This window comes from Rhinatrema bivittatum, chromosome 1 (assembly GCF_901001135.1).
Source record: "Rhinatrema bivittatum chromosome 1, aRhiBiv1.1, whole genome shotgun sequence".
Lineage (NCBI taxonomy): Eukaryota > Metazoa > Chordata > Amphibia > Gymnophiona > Rhinatrematidae > Rhinatrema > Rhinatrema bivittatum.
The window spans coordinates 119,704,361-119,729,161 of NC_042615.1; the positions used below are offsets into that span (position 1 = coordinate 119,704,361).

Below are 24,801 nucleotides of genomic sequence, written 5' to 3' on the forward strand. Positions count from 1 at the left end.
GGTCTGAGACTGTGAGCAAAGAGAGTTCTGATTCAAGTATACTTATCTCCACTAATTACAAACAACAGACAGGAGAGAATTTTGTCTTAGTATAAATATAGTTTTCAGCTCCCCAAGTATTAACATGCTGGTTTCAGGTTTGAAACACTGCAGTGTATGGTTCAGTCTCTAAGACATATATATATATATATATACACACATATATATACATACATAACATACATACACACACACATTTTATACAATTTTTTTTGCCAAGAAAATATATCTTGTGTGTTTTTTGTTTTGTTTTTTTTTTTTTTTTTTTAAATCTCTGCTGGTTTACAACTAACGCTAACATCTATGTGTTTGCGTAGTCATAGGACATTTTTACATTATTTGGACATGGATGAAAAAAGATAAAAATATCTCAAAATGTTCACAGATTTCTATATATGTCAGTGATTCTCAAATCTGGACCTCCATTCCCAAAAACAGGTCTGGTGTTCAAATATTTGCAATAAACACAGAAATGACGGCAGAAAAGGACCAAATGGGCCATCCAGTCTGTTCAGCAACCTTATGGTAATATCCGTCGTGCCGTGTAGATTATCTCCATGCTTATTAATTTTCCAAATCGTAAAAGTCAGGGCCCTGGTTGGTTACTCAATGAATCAAATTCCCTGTTACCCTCTGCCGTTGAAGCAAAGAGCAAATGGTGAAGTTGCATCAAAAGTATCAGTCTTACTGGTTAAGGGTGGTAAGTGCCGCACCAGCCAAAGTTACCCCCCATGCTTGTTTCCCCAGAAATGAATGTGCTCTCGCTATACACTGGTTCCAGAATCTGGTTAAACTCCCATAAATTTGACTAGCCTGAAAACCAAAGCTGGTTAGGAATCCTGAGGACCAAATGTAGGAACCACTGTGCATTGCCACGTAAATCACTAACTCGTGTACATATGTATGCCTCCACACACACACACACACACCCACCCACAGTGAATAAAGTGTTTGTATAGCAGAATATTAAATTGTACAATGGAAATATAGTACTAGTATTAGAAAGACTATTTACACGAGTGTTGTTCGTGAAGAACATATAGGCCAAGATTTTTAAAGGATTTATGCGCGTAGGATGCCTTACGCGGGCCGGGCCTATGTTACAAAGGCCCGGCCATGCACATATTTATTTATTTATTTATTTTTAATTTTTATATACCGAAGTTCTTGTAGGGACTACAAATCACTCCGGTTTACATAAAACAATGAACTGCCCAACAGAGAGCGGAGCTTTACATAGAACAGTAGAACATACTGAACATATGTCCCGGGGCTTCGAAAAAGGGGCAGGGAGAGGGCGGGGCAGGGCAAGAGCCGGGGGGGGGGGGGGGGGGGAATTGCATGCCGGCAGGGGCAGAAGGTAAAACACAGGTCGGGAGGAGGGGGTTGAGTAGGAAGGTTAGATTAGGGGGTTGGGAAGTTCTCTCCCAGGCCGCTCCAAAATTGGAGTGGCCTGGAAGGGAACGGAGTAAGGCTGTGGGCGGCAGCGCATGCAAATTGCACAAATTGTGCACCCCCCTTGCGTGTGCCGACTCCCGATTTTATAACCTGCGCGCACCTGCATGTTATAAAGTCACGCGTCCATGTGTGCGAGTCGGGTAGCTCGCACACATGGACGCACGCGCGTAGGTATTCAAATCTACCCCATACTGAATACTTATTAGGTGTGTAAAAGTAACACACGGATTTAAAGTATCGCCGTTACTAATATTTGTAAATTTAGAGGGTGATTTACTAAGGTGCACTACAGTGCATGGTAACACCATGCATTAAACAGTCAATTTCAGCACAGCTTCCATTTCAGTAAATAAAGCCCTTTTAGTTTTACTAAATTGCCTTAATGATGTGCACGATCGTGCGGTAACACGGTACTGCACATTAGTAAATCAGTCCCTCACTTGGCAGTTTAAACAAGCGCAATCCTTAAGGGCCCCCTTTCTGGTTCTAATTGTTACTTCATTTCTGTGAAGATATTATGCTTACACAGGGGGACCACAGCTCCATATCTTAGGGAGACAAACTGGTTTTACCTCAGTGAATTCATGGAGATATTTAGGAATTTGGAAACAAGAATTATTAAAAAAAAACCCAAGACTGCATACACAAGCAATGGGGCAAAAAAACAGGACAAGGCAGCTCGTACTTACATGTTTCAACATGGAATTTTGATGGAGATTTTTGTAACACTTTCACTCTTATATCAAAAAGGAAATCTGTGTTACCGTTCTCAACCTCATCAAAACCTTATTCAGATGTTACTTTAATTACATTAAAACTATAAATACCATAAACAGTTTTTCAACTTTGGCCCTGGAAGGTTGCAAGCATGCCTGGTTTTCAAGATTACGAAGTCTTGCTCTTAGGCTGAAATGTACACAAATACATCTGAAGAATCATCATTTTGGATATCTTGAAAAACAAATCTGTCTGAGGTCACCAGGTTCAAACTGAGAAAGCCTGAACAACAGAATGAACTTAAGGAAGAGTTTTAAAAACTAGGAAATGTAACCGTAATGTAAGATACACATTTGTATTCCAAGAAGTACAAATAAAAATAAAATTAGGGTAAAAAAGAATGGAGACCTAAGAATAAGCCCATAAAAGGTTTGTGTTGAACAGTCTAGACAGCACTTATCCTTACCAATTTTGTTGCTTGCCAACTAATATTTTACAAGAAAAAGCACATTTTACTTTCAGAAATTAGCGCAGACCCAAAGGTAGGTGCTAATTTCTTCCGGCAGAAAAAACTGCTTTTCTGTGCACCCTCCGACTTAATATCATGGCGATATTAAGTCGGAGGTCCCGAAGAGTAAAAAAAGTTAAAAAAAAAAAATTTGAATTCGGCCCGCAGCTGTCGGGCCGAAAACCGGACGCTCAATTTTGCCGGCGGCCGGTTTCCGAGCCCGTGGCGTCAGCGGGCTCAAGAACAGACGCCGGCAAAATTGAGCGTCGGCTGTCAAACCCGCTGACAGCCACCGCTCCGGGCTAAAAGGAGGCGCTATGGACGCGCTAGTGTCCCTAGCGCCTCCTTTTCCCCGTTTCTACCGCACCACCTAATTTGCATACTGAATCACGTGCACCGGCGAGGGGCCGGTGCGCTCGCCAGGAGAGCAGGCGTTCGTCCGCTCTCCCGCGGACTTTACTGAATTGGCCTGATTGTTTGCTTTTTTGAGAGCCACAGCACACTGAGCCAATGATTTCAATGTATTATTCACGACACCTAGATCTCTTTCCTGGGTAGTAGCTCCTAATATGAAACCTAGCATTATGTAACTATAGCAAAGGTTATTTTTCCCTATATGCATCACCTTGCATTTATCTACATTAGAATTTCATCTGTCACTTGAGACGCCCAATCTTCCAGGATCACAGGAAATTTATCACAATCTGCTTACGATTTAACTACTCTGAATATTTTGTGTCATCTGCAAATCTGACCACCTCACTCCTCTTTCCAGATCATTTATTAAAAAACACTGGTCCAAATACAGATCCCTGAAGCATTCCACTATGAAAACAGACCATTTAATCCCAATCTCTATTTCCTGTCTTTTAACCAATTTGAAATCCACAAAAGGACATCGCCTCCTATCTCATGACATTTTAGTTTTCTTAGAAGCCTCTCATGGGGGACTTTGTCAAATGCCTTCTGAAAATCCAAATACACCACACCTATAGGTACACCTTTATCCACAAGCTTATTCAACCCTTCAAAAAAATGTAGATTTGTGAGGCAAGGCTTCCAATGGGTAAATCCATGCTGGTTGTGGCCCACTAGATCATGTCTATCTATATGTTTTGTGAGTTTATCCTTTATAACAGTTTCCATGATTTTTCCCAGCACAGTTCTATAGTTTCCCAGATCACCTCTAGAGATCTTTTTATATAATCAGGGCAACACTGGCCACCTTCCAGTCTTCAGGTGCAACGGGTGATTTTAATGAGAGATTACAAATTACTTGAAAAGGTCTGAAATTTCGTTTTTGAGTTCTTTCAGAACCCCGAGATGTATACCATCCGGTCCAGGCGATTTGCTGCTCTTCAGTTTGTCAATCTGGCCTACTACATCTTCCAGGTTTTCAGTGATTCAGGTCAGTTCATCTGAATCATCACCTTTGAAAACAGTGTGATTGCGGCGGTCCTAAGAGGCTGAAGTCAGTGTGGTACCAGAAGGACTGTCCAAAGGCGCAACGATGATGGCATCAAAGAAGCAAAGTTGGTGTCAGCTTGTGAAGGTGACAGTTTGATGATTGGGAGCGTAGCGGGGGAGGGGAAAGAGTTGCCAAAGTGGCCAGTGCACTGCTGAGGCTGCAGAAGGCGCACTGCTGGTCCCTGTGTGGGGACAGGAATGCTCAAGGATAGGCTTGAGCAGAGTGCCAGTGGATGTTTAGTTGGTGTGCTGGTAAGGGAACAGTTGGTGAGAGTGCAGCTGGAGTGGGGCAGGGGAGAGGAGGCCCGCTCGAGTGTGGCGGTAGCGGCGCCTAGCATGGGTGTGAGGGATGAGCAGAGAGTGGGATGCGGAGTCATCTAGAGCTCGCGGCGAGGTGGCTGGAGCTTGCGTCTCAGGGCAGGTCCAGCAAAAGGGGGGGGGGGGGATATAAAGGTCTTCAAAGGGATTATCAGAGGACCAAAGGTAAAGTCAAGGGAGTTAAAGCCTGAGGTCCTTGCAAGGGAGGGAGAGCAGGGGCCTCGGCAGGGTGAGGTGCACCATAAGACGCACCGAGTTGGAAGTTCTCAGGGTATGTTAGGAGCTGAGGCTGAAACTGAAGGCTTTGGGCAGGAAGCGGATTCTTCCGCTCGGTATAACTTTGGTTGTGGGATGGGTAGTTGAGGGGTGAGGAGTTTGATGCGGGACTTGACTGGTGCAGTGATTGGGGGCAAGGAAGAGGATGGTGTAGAATGGGAGGGGGTAGGGGCTGGTGTTGTTCAGCGGGGTTGGGTGAGGTAGGTGCGTTATCGGTCGGCTGGCAACAGGGTGAAGCACTGCAAGGGGTGTTAGTGGATAGTGAAAGGGAATGGCATTCAGGCTTTTGAGTACAGGCCACAAGTAGGTAGGGACACAGGTGGCAGGAGTGCTGGTGCCAGGGCTCGCTCTGGGTCTTCTGTTGCAGGAGCTGCAGTTAGCAAATTGTGTCCCTTGATGTCCCTGCAAGAATTCTGGTGACAGTGTGATTTCTTTTCTGCAACTGCTGGAAAGGGCGATGGATAGGAGAGGCAACAGGGAATGGTTGAATAAGATGTGCAGCTTTGAAATATGGCAATGGGAGGCATGAAGGATCATGGACCCAAGGAAGCTGAAGGTAAGGAAGCACAGACTGAGGTCGGAATTGGGAACAGGGTTTCTAGGAAAAGGAAGAGGTCTAAGGGAAAGTTCTCATCTTCATCATCTCTGTCGTCTTCTTCGTCTGCTGCATCTGTTGAGTAAAGAAGGGGTAGAAGGGAAGGGGAGGGGAAGAGGATAGTTCAAGGCAGGATATAGGGCATCTGGCATTGGATGCCTTGACGAAATTGTGTGAGGGGGTTCCAAAGGGCTTGCGGGAAAAAAAAAAAATCAGAAAATGGAGATGTACTGATATTTTATAAGTTTTTGCAGGGTAGGAGGGGTGAGAAGAAGAGCAGGAAGAAGGGAAAGGAGAGTGATAGACCCAAAAAAGTGCCTAGAAATATTTTAAATTGAGTAAGGTGCTTTTGACCCTTCGCAATATGGTTACGTGTTGTCTTACCCGGATAGCATTCTAGGCGCTTTTCATGATTATGAAGGTTGGGCATGGTTGAATTACAATGAACAGTTTTGAGATAAGATGGAGTGTAATCGATTTATGACATGATTACAGGACTCAAGATATTCATTTGTGGTTGACCCAAATGGCAAACAAGGGTCACAGAGGGGGGCTAAGGTGAGAACTGGAATGGGTCAAGCTACCTCCTTTTAGGAATCTGGGGGATTTGGAAAGTTGGAAATCCTTCCAAAGCACAAGCCAGTACTTCTGACGTATGATGGCATTTCAATAAGACATCGTGCTCGTTTCTCCGATTGCTAGTTTCACCACGTTTGATCTGTGGACCAGGACGCTCGGCAACAAAGTGTGTCAAGCATTCGTCTGGGGGGATAGAGTGGGGGGCTAAGCCATAATGCGTTGCAGGAGCATGCTCCTACTTCTGTTTGTATAGTGGCTACGTCAGAATGGTTATCGATGTATCCGGTCAAAAAAGTAGCGGACTTATTAAGAAAGGGGTTCGGGAAGGGATTCTCTATTCCATATCTCGGTCTAGGGTATGAGGGATTTGTGAGAAATTTGTGGTCTGTGACTCACTTTGCAGGAGCTGTGTGTGATAAGCTTGAGGTGGAATTGGGGTTGGGGGTTCCTTAAAAAAAAAAGAGGCCAGGAAATTCAGGTTGAATTTAAATTTGTCTTTTCCTCCTCTATTTTCAGTGAACAATCACATTGCCAAGGACAAATGTTTGGTCCGGTATGCATCCTTTAATGCAGCAGTATCTTTGGTCAGGAGGGCCAGCTGTGGGGCATTGTTGGCCAAAGCAGACACAAAGCCAGCTTTTCAGTTATTGCCGATTCATCCAGGTAGTTTTCATCTGCTGGGTTTTGCTCTCCAAAGTAAGTATTTTGTGGTCCGTCGCTAACCCACGGGGTGATCATTGTCGTGTGCTTTCTTTGAAATATTTATCACATTTGAACTTTGGGTCACGGTTCAGTCAACAGGCCTGGATAGCATGCTGCACTACCTGGATGATTTTTTTTTGTCATTGGGCCGGCAGCTAGGAGTACTCACTTGGACATGTTGCAGGGATGTAGCACTGCGTTTTGGTATTCCCACTGCACAGGGAAAGACCGAGGGCACAGTCTCGTGACTCACATTCTTAGATTTGATCTTGATTTGAAAAGCATGGCAATTCAGTTGCCGGAGGAGAAGGTGCAAAAGCTTCAGGACCTCGATTGCCTGGTGGGCCACTAAACTTTGCGTGCTGGTTATTCCCATGGGCAGGACGTTTATTCACCATTTGTTGGCTTCTACTGCCAGTGTTAAATTAGGGCATCATTTTATTCAGGTGATGTGGAGCATCTGGAATTAATTGAGTATTTGGGATTCTTTCTTGGAAACATGCAGGAACAGCAGGTGACAGAGACTTGGAGTTGTATTCTGATGCGGTGGGGGCGGAGGGTTTGGTGTCTTTTGGAAGGGGTCCTAATGCGTGGGTAGATGGCCAGAATTTTGGAGGGAGGTGGGACTCACTAATAACATAAAATTTGAATTGTTCCCTTCTGTGGTAGCTTTGGCATTATGGGGGTCATGGTAGAAAGTCAAGATGGTTCTGGTTTGGTGTGGCAATAGAGGCATAGTGGAACTCATTAATTGGCAATTGGCCAAGTGCCCGCATATGTCTGCATTGTTCTGGGAGTTAGGGGGGGTTTTTATGTCTTACTTGGAAGTGGGACATTTTCAGGGATTTGGCTCTGGAAGGAGACGAGACAGGACTGGAAGTGCCACCATACCTCTGGCAATTTGGGAGGAAGGCACATGGGACATGATTGGGACATCGGTGGCTCTAGCAACATGGGTATCTTATGAGAAGGGCAGAGATGCAGTTTCATGCTTTTTGCGAACTCAAGGTTGGACGGGAGGGGGCCTGTTCCCAATTGGGTCACTGTTCAGTGCATCTTGTGGGCAAAATAAGCGGGTTACTCCTTAGCTATGGAATGTTTACCCGTGACTGGTTTTTCATTTTTTCAGAAACTCATGAGTTGGGGGAATCTGGTGATAAGTTGTGTTAAAAGGGTTTTAGGTGGTTGGGAGAGGCAACGGGGTGCAATTAGAGATAAGCGTAGACCAATCAGGTACAAGGAGTTGTTGCTTCTCTTCGGGAATGTGTCAAGTACATTATGAGGTGTTGCTTTTTAGAGTGAAATTTGTTTTCGCGTTTTTTGGGGGGCACTGAGGGTAGGAGAGCTAGTGGTGGAGTTGGTGGGGCAGGGAGGTTTGTTAAAAAAAAAAAAAATGGGTGAGAATTTGTGGATCGGGTCAGCTTATGCATTCATAGATCTAAGTTGGACCAGAGAGATCAGGAGCAGTCAGTATTTCTGGGGTAGGGCGTTAATGTTTTGGTATGTCCTGTGTGTTGTGCGCTGGCTTTTTGGAAGGTGGGGGGGGGGCTTTTCTTGGTACATCCGGACAGATCCCCTTTGACACGGTACCAGTTTGCTAAAGTGCTTAAGATGGTTATTACAGCGGTGGGCGTGAATGCTGAAGTTTATAAAAGACACACTCTTTCCGAATTGGCTCCGGCAGCAAGCGCTGCAGAGGCAGGCCTGTCGAGGGATCAAATTTGTAGTATCGAGCGATGGCGTTCTCCGGCTTTCATGTCCTATGTTAGAAAGGATTTGGAGGGACCCTCTTACTATTAGGGTGAAGGTGTGAGGGGGAAAGTGTGTTGGTCCACTTTCTGGTATGCTTTTTTCAGAACTGTGGATGTGTAGCCTGGACGTTGGGTGTGCCTGGGTTGTGAACCGTTCGTTTGTTCATTGGGCCTATCAAAGGGTGTTGCTGAGGCCTGACGGTGAGCATTTTGGCCTAGCTGCGAAGGGCAAACAAATATGCTGGTTTGGGAAGCGAGGCATGCAGTGGAACCTACTCTTGCCAGTCATCAGTGATTTGGTGAGACGCCGTCCAGCCCCGGAAATCCTGTTGACTCATTTAGGAGGCAATGATTTGGGGGCATGGCCTTGTAAAGTTTGTTGCAGTACCGAATTAGGGTAGTCAAATATACTAGTTTAGCTCAAATCTCAATATCAGGCCTCTGTGGAAGTGCGGGATTAAAAAGGTTAACCGACAAATTGTTGCATGGGTGGCGGCACAAGGGGGTTTCCGAGAGAGACACGACTGGGCATTGGATGTGTCTCCGGGGCTTTTCCAACCAAATACTTATCTGATGTTGGAACAGATCTTTACAACATGCTTTAGGAAGTTTTGGAGACTTTGTTCAAGCAGTCTTTGCTAGAGCAGGATTTGCAGGGCCGCAGTTGGAGGGGATGGGGGAGGATAAGAGCAATATGTGTTGTCCTTGTCTGTGGTGGTAAACCTGAGTCAATTTGAGAATTTTTAAGGGGATTTGATTCTGACCTTCAGAGCTGCTCTTACAGAGACATGTTTCTTTGGGGAGGGGGGGGCTGCTACACGAGGCAGCTAAGTTCAGTGAGGTCTCTGGGCAAGCTGCAGGTTTCTCCTGCTGGGTTGTGGCGGTGAGCGGCAGTGGGGATCCGCCAACGGGGGATGAGGGCTTGGGGGACAGGAGGGAGTAACAGTGGATCATAGGGATTGTGGTGGCTTGACTGATATGAGTATTTAAGGCTCTGTCTTTCTCTGTACCTTGGCTCACTCCACAGCTGGACTTCCAAGAGCAGATTCGCACTGCAGTATCCTAGAACCCTTCACTGCACCGCCACAGCTCTAGGTCATAAACACCGCTCCCTTGCACCACAAGAGCCCATGAAACATCCATCAGTACAATTGCTCCCATATACAGTTCAAAAAATAAGGTTGTATTCTCTTCAAAGTCTCAGACATCACATAAAGCTCAAACCTCAGTCCCCGGGACCTTGCTCTCCTCTCCCCCAGCACAGCTGCTGCAACATAGTTCAAAAGAGGGTTTTATTTCTCCAGGGCCCCAAACACTACATAAGGCTCCGAGCTCAGTTCATCGAGCTTTGCTCTCCTTTGCCTCAGCACAGCTACGTGCTGGGGTGGACTGTCGCCGCTCGCTCGCAGGAGAAAAAAAGGCTACGGCTCCACAGAAGCCTTTTTACCTTTGGAAGTGGTGCAGCCTTGCTCAGCTCCCCTCTCCTCCTGCCACCCTCTGTTTTTCTCCAGCCTTTTCTTTCTTGGGACTTTCTGCTCTGCTGCTTCCCTGGGCTCTCTGGGCACTGGCATAGGCCCCTCCCTCAGCCCTGGTTATAAAGCCTTCCTGCAGTCTGGCTTAGACAGTGGGACATACTTCCCATTACAATATGCAATGGGGAGGTGGAGCTAGAAGCAAAGGTGGGGGAGGGAAGATGTTAAGATTGCTGTAAGGCTTGGGTTAAGGTTTTGTGCAAATAAACTGTGGCCTTGGTAAATCCTAATAATACGTCTGTGCTTTTGTGGGGCATGGGAGAGGGGGGTCCTGCCTGCCCATGTTAGTACAAGGCTGAGGGGCGATGTCCACCCTGCCGCCATTAACAAGGTGGCGGGCGGCATTTCACCCCTCATCCTGGTATCTGCGTGGGGGGGGGGGGGGCGCAGCATAGAGACCAGCTAGGCAGCACGTGGCAGCTTGGTTTTAAATTGTTGCGCGATTTCCTGATTGGTGGGTCGGTGGGAAAGGTTGTGGCAGGAAGTAGGGTGGGCGTGTGGGTGTTTCGGCGCCCTTGTCCTTCAGCTGCTGTCGCACGCTGAGAGAAGTGTTTTTCTTCTCTTCAGTCAGTGCGGGCACAGTTGCTGGGTTTTTTTCTCCCACCCTCTCGCCCTGTTTTGTTTCCGGGGAAGTTTGCTGGTGTTGTCATGGGCTGTTTACATTGCAGATTTGATAATTGTTAAGGGGATTTGATTGACCTGCAGGGTGGGTCTTGCAGAGGCATATGTAGCTGGGGGGGGGAGCTAAGTTCAGTGAGGTCACTGGGCAAGTGACCTCCCGCCGAGTGGGGAGTACCAATGAGTGGCAGTGGGGGGGGGAGTAACAGTAGGTCATTGGGATTGCGGTGACTTTACTGATATGAATATGCAATGAGCAGGTGGAGGCGGGGAAAGGAGGGAAGATGTTAAGAATGTTGTAAGGCTCGGGTTACAGTTTTATGCAAATAAACCGTGGCCTTCTTAAATCAAATAATGTGTTTGTATTTTTGTGGGAGATGGGAGAATGCCAGAGTCCTGCCTGCCCGTGTTAACGTCAAAACATATTTAGAAATTGTTTTAGCCCAAAAAAGTGTTTGCAGTCGTACAGGATGAGCAGGCTACAGACAGGAAAAGCTCCACTATAATAGCCTCAGCATATTTATCTTCTGTTAAAAAAAGATACATATTGCAAATTAGGTGTCTGTTCTACAATAGGATGAAAATACTGAAATCATGTGTTCAGTGCACACTGTTTTGAAGACTAACAGCAAAGTTTAAAAAAAAAACAAACCCTACCCTTCACTGCTCACACTGCATGTATCACATGCACGGCATTCAACATAGGCTATGAATGCAAAAAGTTTACTTTCTATTGTAAAAATGCTCCAAAAGACAAGCTGGAGACCCAGGACATAAAAAGTGTCCTGGATTTTGTTTCTGCACTGCAGAAGCTAAGTCATCCACATCATTACCCAAACATGATTCCACCAAGAAAACAGAAACCTTCATGTTGTCAAATATAGGCTCCTTATGCCAAAACATGAAAGGAAGCCTTAGAAAAACCCTTTTCTCTTCATCTCCCAGCACAGATGAGTATTGAAGCAGTTGAAGAAAGCAAAATATACCACAAAGCAGACTCTACTAATCAAAAAAAAAAAAGAAATCACCTCATAAACAGAGAAATTGTAATGTTGTAATAAACGAGGGACAATGTTAACAGCAGAGTGTTTACAAAGGAGTTGGATTATCTGGGAACATTCAGATCTAATAAATTTAAAAAATAAAAAAAAAGCCACAGCTGAATGCTAATTTTAACATCTTTTCTCATTTAGAACACTGCTCCAAAAGTGCTGAATTCCTTTATTTTGGGTTGTGTTCCTTGAAGAATTTTTCCCATAAACACAGCCTGGGAACAGGGAGTTTTTATGGTTCCTTGCCATATAAGGGTAACCCAGCATGAACCTAAACCAACATACAAGGACTGCTGAGCGATTCTGATGCCAGGAGTTCTCTCTCATTAAAACTCCCCATTAACTAGTACTTGGCCGAGTACGACAAATGATGGTGCTGAACTATTGTAATCATCTTGAAGACGTGGACACAGCATCGAAACGTAGTTCGGCACAATTCTCGTTTGACCTAAATAAAATTACTGGAAAATAAATGTACTCCCCCCCCCCCCCCCCAAAAAAAAAGGCTTTCCACACATTTACCATTATCATCACTATTAAAACAGTTCATATAAATAATATGTTAATTCTAATGAAAGATTCAAAGGTGCCATCATCCTTAATACATTACGATTAGCATTTAAGGCTTTTCGCTGCACCTAGGGGTAAAAGTTGCCACAATTCTTGCTACTTTCTCAGTCTATCCTATCATACTTTACATTTTTCAACGCTATGCTAAAGTAGCATTTAACAACTTCACACATCTTGGTTTACTTAACTGCATTAAAAAAAAAAAAAAAGAAGTCTAGTCAAAACATATGTAAATCTCCCTTGGGGAGGCACTACTACTTAAGACATCGTGAGGAAAAGCCCCTAGATTAGAGCAATAAACTTTTTTTTTTTTTTTTTTGCAGATCATGCACAAGGCTCCACTGCAGAACACCCGGCCAAAACAAATCATTTGTAATTCTTGCGATCAGTAATTTCCCAATGACCCTTTAAATCGCCTGCAGATGCCCGCATGCCTGTGGCACCGCTATCTTCAGGGTAGGTGCGATGCCAAAACATTTCTAAACAAAACCTTGGTCAAGCCAGTGCTGGGCTAGGACTCTGGTTAGAGCTCCTTGATTCCCTTCCAAGAGAAACCTGATTTAAAAAAAAAAATAAATACGGCGCCGAACAATGGCCTAACATCAACCAGGAACAGGCAATCAATACAAACATGAGCCGTGTGGCGGTGGGGAAGAATGTGCAGCGTGTTCCTTTCGTGGTTTGTGGGGCGCTCCTCGGCGCACAGGGAGCGCTGGCTCCATCCCAAGCAAGAGCTCAAGCTCGGAAGGAACAAGAAGTGTGGTAAATCTGTGAAGGGAAAAAAAAAAACTTTGCACGTCCCCACCCCCCACTCCCTCTGCCTCCCACATGTCAGCACAATAGCGGGGACGGGAGCTTTTCTTCTCTCTCTCTCCTGCTCATCGCTCATTCCCCTCACGTCTCCCACCCTCTCTCTCTGCTGCCTCCGCCTCCCTACCTTTGCCTTGCTGCAAAGAGGAAAAAAAAAAAAAAAAAAGCGATCAAACCTTTCCCGAGGGGAAGAATGAGAAACGGCCAGTGAGCTCCCCGCCCCGCAAAACAAAAAACAAAAGCGCAGGCACTCGCGTGAAAGGGCTAACGTGCAAACTCACAGAAAGCAAAACTTCGCCCGTACAAAGAACACCCCTCCCCCCGAAAAGATCCCCGAGATAAAGGGCAGGAATAAAGTTTGCGAGCTGCACCGGCTCCTGATCGCGTCCCTCACCTCCTTCCTAGCATGAATGCTCAGCGGCGGGGAACTTCTCAGGGGGATCGGCGGGCCGCGGGCTGTGCATGGTCGGAGAGGCGCCCGTCCTGCCATACGCGTCCCCGGCGCCCTCCCCCCCTTCTTCTTCTTCCTCCTCCTCTGTCCCAGACGGCCACAATCCCTCCCACTCTCCCGCCCCTCCTCGGCCAAAACTGGACCCATCCCCCCCCCCCTTCGCAAATCCCTCCGCCGGCGGCAGCAAGCGCCCCCCGCCGGATCTCCTTTCCTGTGGCATGAAAAACTAAACCACACTTTCCCAGACTCCGGGAGTCGCAACCATATGGCTCCGAAATGATTATAGCCCTTTCAGATCAAAAGGCACGCTCTATCCTCCTCTCTCTCTCTTAACGAAACCAAAGGCACACGGAGTTGACGTCCAAACCTTACAAATCAGTGATGAAAAAAATATGCCAGTGGTTGCTTAAAAGTTATTAACGTTTTTTTTTATCTAGCGGTGGGTAGCTTTGGCTGTTCACATCTTAGAAAATCCGATTTGATGGCTCTAGCACGGGATAATGCTTTCATTAAAGGTTTTACACCTTACTAGAGCAGGCTGCCCGCAGGTTTACTCCTTACTCCAAAGAATAATGCGCGGCATAATCATTATCCGCTTTCTAATTTGCATTTCCCTCTAAGTATCTCCATCCAAGTAATGTACAAAGTAGGGAAGCTTCGAGCCACTCAAAGGCTCCATTTGCTTTATCCGAATGTTTGTTTGTTTGTTTGTTTGTTTTTTTCCTGACAGCTCCTTTCTAGCTGCAAAGCTCATCATTCTGTCCGTAAGACTGAGACTTCGGATCGTTTAGCAATTTCATCTCCCCGCTGTAATACATGGTTGGGGGATGGGAATATCAAACCAAACCTAGGGGGACACCAGTTTTGGAAAAGATCCCAAGCTCTGCAACCCCAGGCCAACTTACTTCATCACTCCCCAGCCCTAACACACACAAATAATCAATCCTGAGGACAAAGGCGGCCTTCCATTATCAATGCTGTTTGCAAGTTGCGGACTGACGATGGGTGAATATCTTAAGGACGAGCGAGCACAAAATACAGAAACGTGATGCAGTACATAAACATTGCCACTTTAAGGAAAAGCAAATCATATGTTTACTAAAAGGGGCTATCGCAGTTATGGGAGTACGTGCGCTCTCCACTCATTCCCCTGCCATTCATGGGAGCCAGGCACACACAGTGCTAAAGCGAGGGGATTGCAAAGGCATGGCAACTTGATGCGGGAGCACTGTAGTGAGGGAACGAGGGGGGGGGGGGGGGTTGTGTAATTTTTAGGCTTTTCCAAACTCCATGGCAAAACTCGTCAGCATTCCAAAAACCACTGGCTTAACGTCTACCACTGAACTCCAGCTAAAGTCTAAAACGAGTTCACTAGAGAAGCAGCCAACGATTTTCAATGCAACATACAAGTGATATTGGCTTAATTAAAAAAAAAGCCCATTTATGATGGTGTAGAACAGTAGAAATACTGTAGTAGATCCGAGAATCAGCTATTGCCATGCCTCCCAATATTTACTGGTGAGATACCCTGAAAATATTCAATTCTCAACAGAATCATGGTCCCCGTGTGTTATTAATTCAAAAAAATCCTAAATAATACTGCGGTTGTTCATTCATACTGCAAAGTTAAATATGAATACCCCCAAAAACGGTGTTTTACTAAGGACTGGTACTTCCGAAATAATTAGAGGCAAAGTTATTCAGCCACACTATGATACAACTGCCAAAAAGAAGAAGTTTACACTTTTTAATTAACACAATTAATTTCATACTTTCATTTTGTAAGCCAATTTAGCTGTCACTATAGAGAAACCGCTACAATGTATGCATTAAAAATAGAAATTCTGAATTTGTAGGCTTAGATGTTGTTTTCCTTTTCAGATGCGAACTACTTCAAAACTGGAGGTGGTTACTAAACAACAAGTACCTGGCGGAACATTTGTAATTCAACTGAATACATCTCCGTTTCGTTTCAGACGAAAAAAACACCCCCATTATTTAGCATCTTTAATACATGACCTTAGTAATAACCTCCCACAAAACATTCTATTCACAACTAAGTGGCAGGCACTTTATTAAGCTTGTCTTCTCTTCCAGATGTGATTATATCCGTTTGCATTTTAGATTTGCCTATAGCAACTGTAACTGAAAAGCAGTAATTGGCCAAGCTACACGAACAGTGTTTCATGCTGTTTTAAAGTTCTATAGAGTAGATTTAATAATTTATATCAAAATAATCCAGAGTATTCTATAAAATATACTAACAGATCTATTCCAGCATTCTTTAATTCCAGAGCTAACATGCATAATGTTCTTTAAAATATTAGGGGATTATTTTTTAAATAAATGTGGACTAACTGCTAACAGACAACTCTTCTCAGAACTAAATCTATTCTTTATTTAAGATCTTTTTGAAAATATCAGGTAACTGAAGTTAAAGCTTTTAAGGAACAACAGCTATCAAAGTGAAAATGGTCTCCTTTTCAAATTCTCTCCAACTGATCTTTCATAACTGTTTCCGAGTGTTGCAGAGGTGAACCACGATTAACTTTGCTTGGAAGTGTGTGGGGACATTGCTTTAATATTTGCAATCTAGAGGGCGCTGCACTACAATACATCAAGTCGCCCGTTGCCTGTTTAAGGCAACTTGCAACCTAAAAAAAAAAAACGGGGAAAGACATTTTTACAACTACAGTAGCCAATTCCCATTTAAATTTTAACATTTTCTTAACATTCACGTTTCGCTAATGCTCAGATGAGTATGCTACATAGAAATCCGTATCACTGATTATATAGCCAAAAATGTCTATTTCCGATTGTATAACTAACCTGAGCAGTAAAATCCGATGAGAAATCAAACAATTTGTATTCGACAAAGAACTCACCAGACCAGCTGGATCTAAATAATCCTCTCCCGAAGTCCACAGCAGCTACTCGGTCCCCACCGGCTTACATTAACACAGCTCCTGCCGAGCGACAACTTTCGCCCTTCTAGCATATCCCTCCCAAAAAGAAATCCGACGGCTCCCACAGAATCCAAGCCACCGCCACATCTCCGAATGGCCCCCGACCAGAAGTAACTGGCAAGAAAAGAAGGGGGGGGGGGAATCCCACAAATCTGGAAAAAAAAAAAGGGAAATCCAAGTTTTTCAAGACATGTCTCTAGGCGCAGAGCCGTGGTGGAGTTGAGGAGTTGCAGCCGCTGCCAAGTGCTCGGTGTGCCTGACTCTCTCTCTCTCTCTCTCTCTCTTTCCAGCGCCTCCCGCCCTCGCTTCCGCTGGGACGCGGCTCCAGAGAGGGGGCGATGACGTCACACCCCAGCCCACCCCGTACCGGGGGAGGGGGACACTCTCTCTCCTCTCCAGGATCGGGGAGGGGAGGGGGTGTGCTAGCGCTCGGCTTGCACCGCAGGCGCTTTCTTTCTCTTCCTGCTGCCAGCACCTGAGGGGGAGGGGGAGACAGGAAGGCTCTCTGGCGCTTCCCTAACCTCAGAGAGCTGTCTGGACTGCGGCGGGGGGGTGGGGGGAGGTATTCTCGATGACTTGTTGGAACGCGCGTTCAGTCCGCTGCTTCAGCCCGCGCGCTGTCCCGCTGCACTGGGGCTGCCCGCCGGCTCCCAACTTCTTTTTCCCGTCTCCAGTTAATGATCGGAAGTTAAGCCCCTTGTCTGTTCTGATTAAGCCCAGCCTCCGTAACCTGGCTGCCTTCTGGGAGTGTAGGCATGGCCAGCGATGGGGGTAGGGGGGAAGGCAGGAGGCTGGAGCAGGGCTAGCAAGTATCCTGGCTATTGTGGCAGTCTGAACTGGCTCATCCTCTGATGAGCAACAGGGGGCCCATTGGAGACAGAGAAAAAGCCAGGAAGTGGGGGGAGGCAGCGCCGTTTGGAGGGGGGGGGATAGTTTATGGAAGCAAGGCAGAGAGGCAACAGATTTTTACTTTTGCCAGAGATACAGCTGGGATTACTGGTTATTTCATTTATCATAAGAGCAACCCAGTCATTGCTTTTAAAACAAGAAATGTGGGATTCCCAGCCGGGTACCACCAAAGAGATCCACCCTGGTCCTGAAAAGGAAAACCAGAGAGGAGACTGGTCCATAGTGCAGCAGAGGCATGGCAGCTGGATATCAGGTACATGGGGTGGCCTATAAAGTAAGCCTCCTCATTAAAGAAACTTTCTAATAGGGCTTGTAAGAAGGAGAATTTTTATATGCGGCTCATGAGTAGTGCTAGATAGACTGGGCAGAGTGTGTTTTTCAGTTACCACATTAACTTACAATTTTAGCACTTGGCATTTGAGCCAGTGGAGGAAGCCGATAAAGTCAGAGCCTCCAGACAGCAAGGGACGGGAGGAAGAGAGAGATCAGAAAGCCTGGCACATGACGGCGAGGGACCAGATAGAGATGCAGACAGAAGAACAACAACGAGGGACCCTAGAGAAACTGGAAAGATGCAGAGCGGCGATGGACCAGAAACAGATGCAGACAGATGAGGAGCAGCAAGGGATGCGGACAGACGTGGAATGGCGCGGTTCCAGAGATGCAGACAGCGCAGAACAGTGGGACCAGAGAGGGCTGCACAGAGGCAGGAACAGAGAATGTGAGTATGGCGTGTGTGTGTGTGTTTGTGTGTGTGTGTGTGTATGCACGCACACACACACAGGCTGAGACAAGGGGGTGAGAGAGGGATACTTCTTAAGATTATTCTCGTCTTTTGAAAGAAACGGCTGCTGAGCCATGTTAACTGCTAAATTTTATAAATGAGACAACTTATATCAATTTATTTAAGGTGTATGCAAGGATGTGTAGGTATTAGTAGTGGTCTGTAGCTTGGAATGGACAGTTGCAACTAGCCAGGAGCAGTAAAGGGATAGTATTAATTTGCTAGTAGTGATAGTGCTTTGTATAAGAAGCTGTTTTAGATGGATGAGGGCATGCTAATGATAACCTCCCCAATAATAACAAACTGCACCTATTTGTAAAAGAGTCTTACTAACAGCAGATACACCAGTTAGGGGATACTGGCAAAATCTTACACTAAGTACTATGGTGTTGGTAGTTAGGGGGATGGTGAGGAAGGGGAGAGATTGTTGGTGTATGTATGTGGATATAGACAGATATATATCTAATATTATGTGCTGGATACAAAAATTATATAGGTAGGATGAGACATAAGCTTAATTAACTTTTTACTAAACTTGCCTACAAGTTGTATCCTTCCATGAATTAACTTTAAAAGCAAGATCAAACAGTACCTGAAAATAATAGTTCAATTAAGTTTTACTAAACTTGCAGAGAAGGTTGCTTTGATATTAATTTATGACTTAAAAGGGAATGTAAGAAAACATATGTAGCTCTAAAGTTTCTGGAGAAGTTTGATTTAATTTATAATATTATCAATAGCTTTTCCATGAGTTAATAGTTTAATTTAATGCTGGTTTCCTGCAAGAAAACATTTGCACCTCTGAGGATTATAGATAAGAACATAAAAAATGCCATACTGGATCAGACCAAGGGTCCATCAAGCCCAGTATCCTGTTTCCAACAGTGGCCAATCCAGGCCATAAGAACCTGGCAAGTGCCTAAAAACTAAGTCTATTCCATGTTTAGTAATAGCAGTGGATATTTTCTAAGTCAACTCAACTAATAGCAGATAATGGACTTCTCCTCCAAGAACTTATCCAATTCTTTTTTAAACACAGCCTTACTGACTGCACTAACCATATCCTATGGCAACAAATTCCAGAGTTTAATTGTGCGTTGAGTGAAAAAGAACTTTCTCTGATTAGTTTTAAATGTGCCACATGCTAACTTCATGGAGTGCCCCCTAGTCTTTCTGTTATCCGAAAGAGTAAATAACCGATTCACATCTACCCATTCTAGACCTCTCATGATTTTAAACACCTCTGTCATATCCCCCCTCAGCCGTCTCTTCTCCAAGCTGAAAAGTCCTAACCTCTTTAGTCTTTCCTCATAGGGGAGCTGTTCCATTCCCCTTATCATTTTGGTAGCCCTTCTCTGTACCTTCTCCATCGCAATTATACCTTTTTTTGCGATGTGGCGACCAGAATTGTACACAGTATTCAAGGTGCGGTCTTACCATGGAGCGATACAGAGGCATTATGACATTTTCCGTTTTATTCACCATTCTCTTTCTAATAATTCCCAACATTCTGCTTGCTTTTTTGACTGTCACAGCACACTGAACTGACAATTTCAATGTGTTATCCACTATGACGCCTAGATCTCTTTCTTGGGTTGTAGCACCTAATATGGAACCTAACATTGTGTAACTATAGCATGGGTTATTTTTCCCTATATGCATCACCTTGCACTTATCCACATTAAATTTCATCTGCCATTTTGATGCCCAATTTTCCAGTCTCACAAAGTCTTCCTGCAATTTATCACAATCTTCTTGTGATTTAACTACTCTGAACTATTTTGTATCATCTGCAAATTTGATTATCTCACTCGTTGTATTTCTTTCCAGATTATTTATAAATATATTGAAAAGTAAGGGTCCCAATACAGATTAGGAGTAAGGCTTTTCATTCATAGACAGGCCTATTTAGTAAAATTTGCGGGAGAGCCGACGCTCCAAGGTGATCGCCGGCTCTCCCGGCGCACCCAGGCCACTCTCCTGGGCACGCAGTTCTGTATTTAAATGAGGGCCTGCGATAATAAGGAGGCGCTAGGGACACTAGCACATCCCTAACGCCTCCTTATTGACAGAAGCGGCAGCTGTCAGCGGGTTTGACAGCTGATGCTTAATTTTACCAGCGTCGGTTGTCAAACCCGCTGACAGCCACGGGTTCGAAAAGCGGATGCCAGCAAAATTGAGCGTCTGTCTTCCAACCCGCGGGCAGATTTACATTTTTTTTTTTTAGAATTTTATTGGGGCCTCCGACTTAATATCGCTATGGAGGGTATACAGAAAAGCAGTTTTTTCTGCTTTTCTGTACACTTTCCCAGTGCCAAGGCAGGCGTTAATTTCTGAAAGTAAAACGTGCGTGCACAATAACACATTAATTCCCTCATACACTCCCTCTCTGGCACATAGGCTCCCTTCCCTCATAGATATATTATGTGTATTTGTGCATGCCTGTGAGAACCTATATGTGACACATAGACTCACAGGCACACAAACACACACACAAGCACACAGGCTCTCACACAGACAAATGCACACACTTAGGCTCTCACATGCACACATACAGTCTCTCAAAGACATACACAGGCTCTCACTCACTCACTCACACATACATACAAACTGACATGCACAGCCTCCTGTTGTCATTGGGCCGTGGTGGGATGAGCTCCACCATGGCCCCGTGGGCCTCCTGTTGTCATCGGGCCTTGGTGGTATAAGCTCCATCATGGTCTCGTGGGCCTCCTGTTGTCATTGGGCCGTGGTGGGATGAGCTCCACCATGGCCCCGTGGGCCTCCTGTAGTCTTTGGGCAGTGGTGGGATGAGCTCCACCATGGCCCACCAGCCTTCCTGCTTGGGGGGGGGGGGGAACTGTGTGTGCCGCAGGTAAAGTTGTCCTCATATGCAAGGGAACACCAGCACCATTTTCAGCCAGCGGCGGATTGAGTTCCGCCTGCGTCCTCTCTCCTTCGGCTGCTGGCGTCCTCTCTCCTTCTTCTAACACTGGCAGGTTAGGCTCTGCTGGTAGCCCCGCTGCCTCTCCTTCTGCCTCCAGTCACCATTCTCCTGGGTGTGCCGCCCCGTGCAAATGCACGGTATGCACACCTGGTTGCACCAGTCCTGCTGTCATACAATAGTCAAGCTAGAGTAATGAAGCAAGGCAGTACATGCAAATCTTTACTAATTTTTGCTAAACTGGCTTGAAAATTGCATGAATGCAATTCAGAAACCAACTGCAGAGTAAAAAGGTGTATATATTTAAGATATCTGTTAAGTTCGTGGACCCTTGGGCCGATCGGAGCCTGAAGAGGAGCTGCTGTAGGTGTTTGCAGCAGCGACCCCGACCGGGCGGCGGAGAGGAGAGACTAGTGGCTGGCCGAAGGTGGAACTCTGGGAGCCCTATGCGACCAAGAGCTCTGGCGAGGGCAGAGGTGATGAAAGCGCTGGCACTGTGTCGAGGAAACCTTCGCCCTGGAAGCCGATCCTCCCCCAAGAGGAGCTCGTAGGAGTTCGGCCGCTGGGACTTAGGAGATTCACCCTGGAAGCCGGAGTCCCCCCAGGAGGAGCCCGTAGGGACCCGGCCGCTGGGACTTAGGAGGGCCCGCGGGGGCCTGGTCAGCTGTGGTCCAAGGTTGAGTGCCGAAGGGTCGTTGCTCGCCAGTCCAGAATCAGGAACCAAAGGATCGCTGTCAGCCAGTCCGAGGTCAGGAGCCAGAGAATCAACGCAAGCCAGTCTGGGGTCAGAAGCCAGGGGGTCAACGAAAGCCGGTCCGGGGTCAGAAGCCAGAAGATACCAAATACCAGTCCGGGGTCAGGAGCCAAGAAGATACGTCAGCCAATCCGAGTCCGAAGCCCAAAGGAGACAAGACAGTCCAAACGCAGCAACAGAAGGCAGGAACAAGCCTGGGAACCTTGTTGCAAGGCCAAGACTAGGCCCAGCTGCAGGGTTTAAGTACCCTGCAGCGTCTGACATCACCAGGAGGCGTCCCCGAATATTCCCGCGCTGGTCCCTTTAAATATAGACCCGGGACGCGCGCGCGCGTCTAAGGGGCGGGGCTTATCGCCGCGAGACGCCGGCTGCTCCGGCGCGGCAAGGAGGCAGCAGGGGAAGCGTCTGCAGGCCCGGGCGAGGTGGGGAGACGCTGGGCCCGCGGCGGCCGAGGTCCCTGGAGGCCCGGGGCGCGCGGGGCCCGAGCGGAGCGCCGACGAGGTAGGGGAAGATTCCGGGGGCAGCCCGGAATCGCAACAGTACCCCCCCTCCTACGCCCCCTCCCGGGGGGCCGCGGCCTGTCAGGATGTGCCAAGTGAAATTGACGAAGGAGATCCTTATCCAGGATGTGGGCGGAGGGCTCCCACGAGTTCTCCTCAGGGCCATAACCCTCCCACGACAGGAGGTATTCCCACCGACGCCGGCGGAAGCGGACATCCAGCACCTCCTTAACCGTGTACGTGGCCCCAGGATCAGCAGTGACCGCCGCAGGCCTCGGCGGCAGAGGATGAAAGCGGGAGAGGACCACTGGCTTCAGGAGGGAGACATGGAAGACGTCATGTATGCGAAGGGTAGAGGGGAGGCGTAGACGGTAGGAAACCGCGCCAATACGTTCAGCCACCTGGAAGGGACCTATATAGCGAGGGGCTAGCCGCATGGACGGGAGCCGGAGCTGAATGTTCCTAGTACTGAGCCATACTCTGGAACCGGGCAGAAACACAGGAGCAGGTCGCCGGGACTTGTCTGCATAGGCCTTGAAGCGTGCGGCAGTGCGGCGGAGCCTCTCTTGCGTGGAGAGCCAAAGCTGCTGAATCTGACTGGCCGTCAGCTGCGCCGCTGGTGATGGCGTAGAACAGGGTAGTGGTAGTGGTGGCTTGGGAACCCTTCCATACACGATCTTGAAGGGAGACTGTTGCGTGGCGGAGTGTCGATGACGGTTGTACGAGAACTCCACCCAGGGAAGGAGAGCAGCCCAGTTGTCCTGCTGGTCTTTTACAAAGGCTCGAAGGAACGCTTTCAGGGTTCGGTTTGTGCGTTCCACCTGACCGTTGCCCTGGGGATGGAACGCCGTGGTCAAATCTAGTTGAACCCCAAATTTCTGACAGAGCGCCCGCCAGTACTTCGCCGTAAATTGGGGTCCACGGTCCGAGGCGATGTGTAACGGTAAACCATGCAGGCGGAAGATGTGTCGGACAAATAGCTCTGTTAACTCCGGGGCTGTGGGTAACTTGGTTAGAGGCACAAAATGGGCCATCTTCGAAAAGCGGTCAATGGTGACCCAAACTACCGTCTTCCCCTGGGACGGCGGCAGCTCAACCACAAAGTCCGTGGAGATATGGGTCCAGGGTTCCGTAGGAATCGGGAGGGGTTGAAGGAGACCCCAGGGACGGCCTGGTAACGGTTTTTGCTGAGCGCACGTGGGGCACGACTGGACGTACAGGCGGACGTCCTCCTTTACTCTTGGCCACCAATAGAACTCGGTCAGGAGTTCCAGGGTCCGAGCGATTCCAGGATGGCCTGCTGTCAAGGAGTCGTGTGCCCAAGCTAGTACCTTTTTCCTCGAGCGGAGAGGAACCACCGTGCTGCCCACGGGTGCTAGACCGGTGGCAGCCAACTGGACCTTTGCAGGATCTAGGATATACTGAGGGGGCTCAGTTGAGTCCTCTATTTCTGTAGTTCGTGAGAGGGCATCCGCCCTAATATTCTTGGCCGCCGGTCGGTACCGAAGAGAGAAATCGAACCGGCTAAAAAAGAGTGACCAGCGTGCCTGTCTGGGGTTGAGCCTTTGTGCTTGGGATAAGTACGCCAGGTTCTTGTGGTCAGTATACACCACGATTGGGTGTTGAGCCCCCTCCAACCACTGGCGCCACTCCTCGAAGGCCAGCTTAATGGCCAGTAGTTCTTTGTCCCCAATACCATAGTTCCTTTCTGCAGGCGAGAATTTCCGGGAGAAAAAGGAACATGGCCGGGCTTTTCCCTCTCTGGAAATCTGGGAGAGGACAGCCCCCACGGCCACACTGGAGGCATCCACTTCTACCACGAATGGGCGTGTGGGGTCTGGATGTCGGAGACAAGTGTCCTGAAGAAAGGCTTCCTTTAGGGCTTGAAAGGCCTGTATGGCGGTTGGATTCCAGTTTCGGGCATCCGCGCCCTTGAGTGTGAGGACCGTAAGGGGGGCCACCAAGGAGGAATACTGCGGGATGAAGTGGCGGTAAAAGTTAGCGAAACCTAAGAAGCGCTGGAGCGCCTTTACTCCTACGGGCTGGGACCAGTTCCGGATCGCTGCTACTTTATCAGGGTCCATGCGGAAGCCAGACGAGGAGATGATGTACCCTAGGAAGGGCAAGGATTCCTTCTCAAACTGGCATTTCTCCAGCTTAGCGTACAGCTGGTTCTCTCGTAATCTTAGCAGCACCTGGCGTACGTGTTGGCGATGTTCTTCCAGGTTTTGGGAGAAAATCAGGACATCGTCCAGGTAGACAATTACGGAGGTGTATAACAGATCGCGCAACACCTCATTCATTAGATTCTGAAACACGGCCGGGGCGTTGCAGAGGCCAAATGGCATGACGAGATACTCGTAATGGCCGTCCCTGGTGTTAAAGGCGGTCTTCCACTCGTCTCCCGGTCGAATCCGTACGAGATTGTACGCCCCTCTAAGGTCCAATTTGGTAAAGATGCGGGCCCCCTGCAAGCGATCCAGGAGCTCTGGAATGAGGGG

At 47.3% G+C, this 24,801-nt stretch overlaps 1 protein-coding gene across 5 annotated transcripts in view; it reads right to left on the reverse strand.

Annotated features, from left to right (window-relative positions):
- The window catches only part of FAT1 (FAT atypical cadherin 1), a 373,940-nt gene extending 356,962 nt beyond the window's left edge, over positions 1-16,978 (reverse strand). For 3 of the 5 annotated variants that reach the window (XM_029586952.1, XM_029586951.1, XM_029586948.1), the window contains exon 1: positions 16,329-16,978. The gene's annotated coding sequence lies outside the window, so the exon portion shown is untranslated. Of the gene's footprint in view, positions 1-13,386; positions 13,514-16,328 lie in introns of those variants that run through there. The other 2 variants (XM_029586953.1, XM_029586950.1) reach the window with 2 other exon arrangements.
- Positions 16,979-24,801: the final 7,823 nt, after the last annotated feature.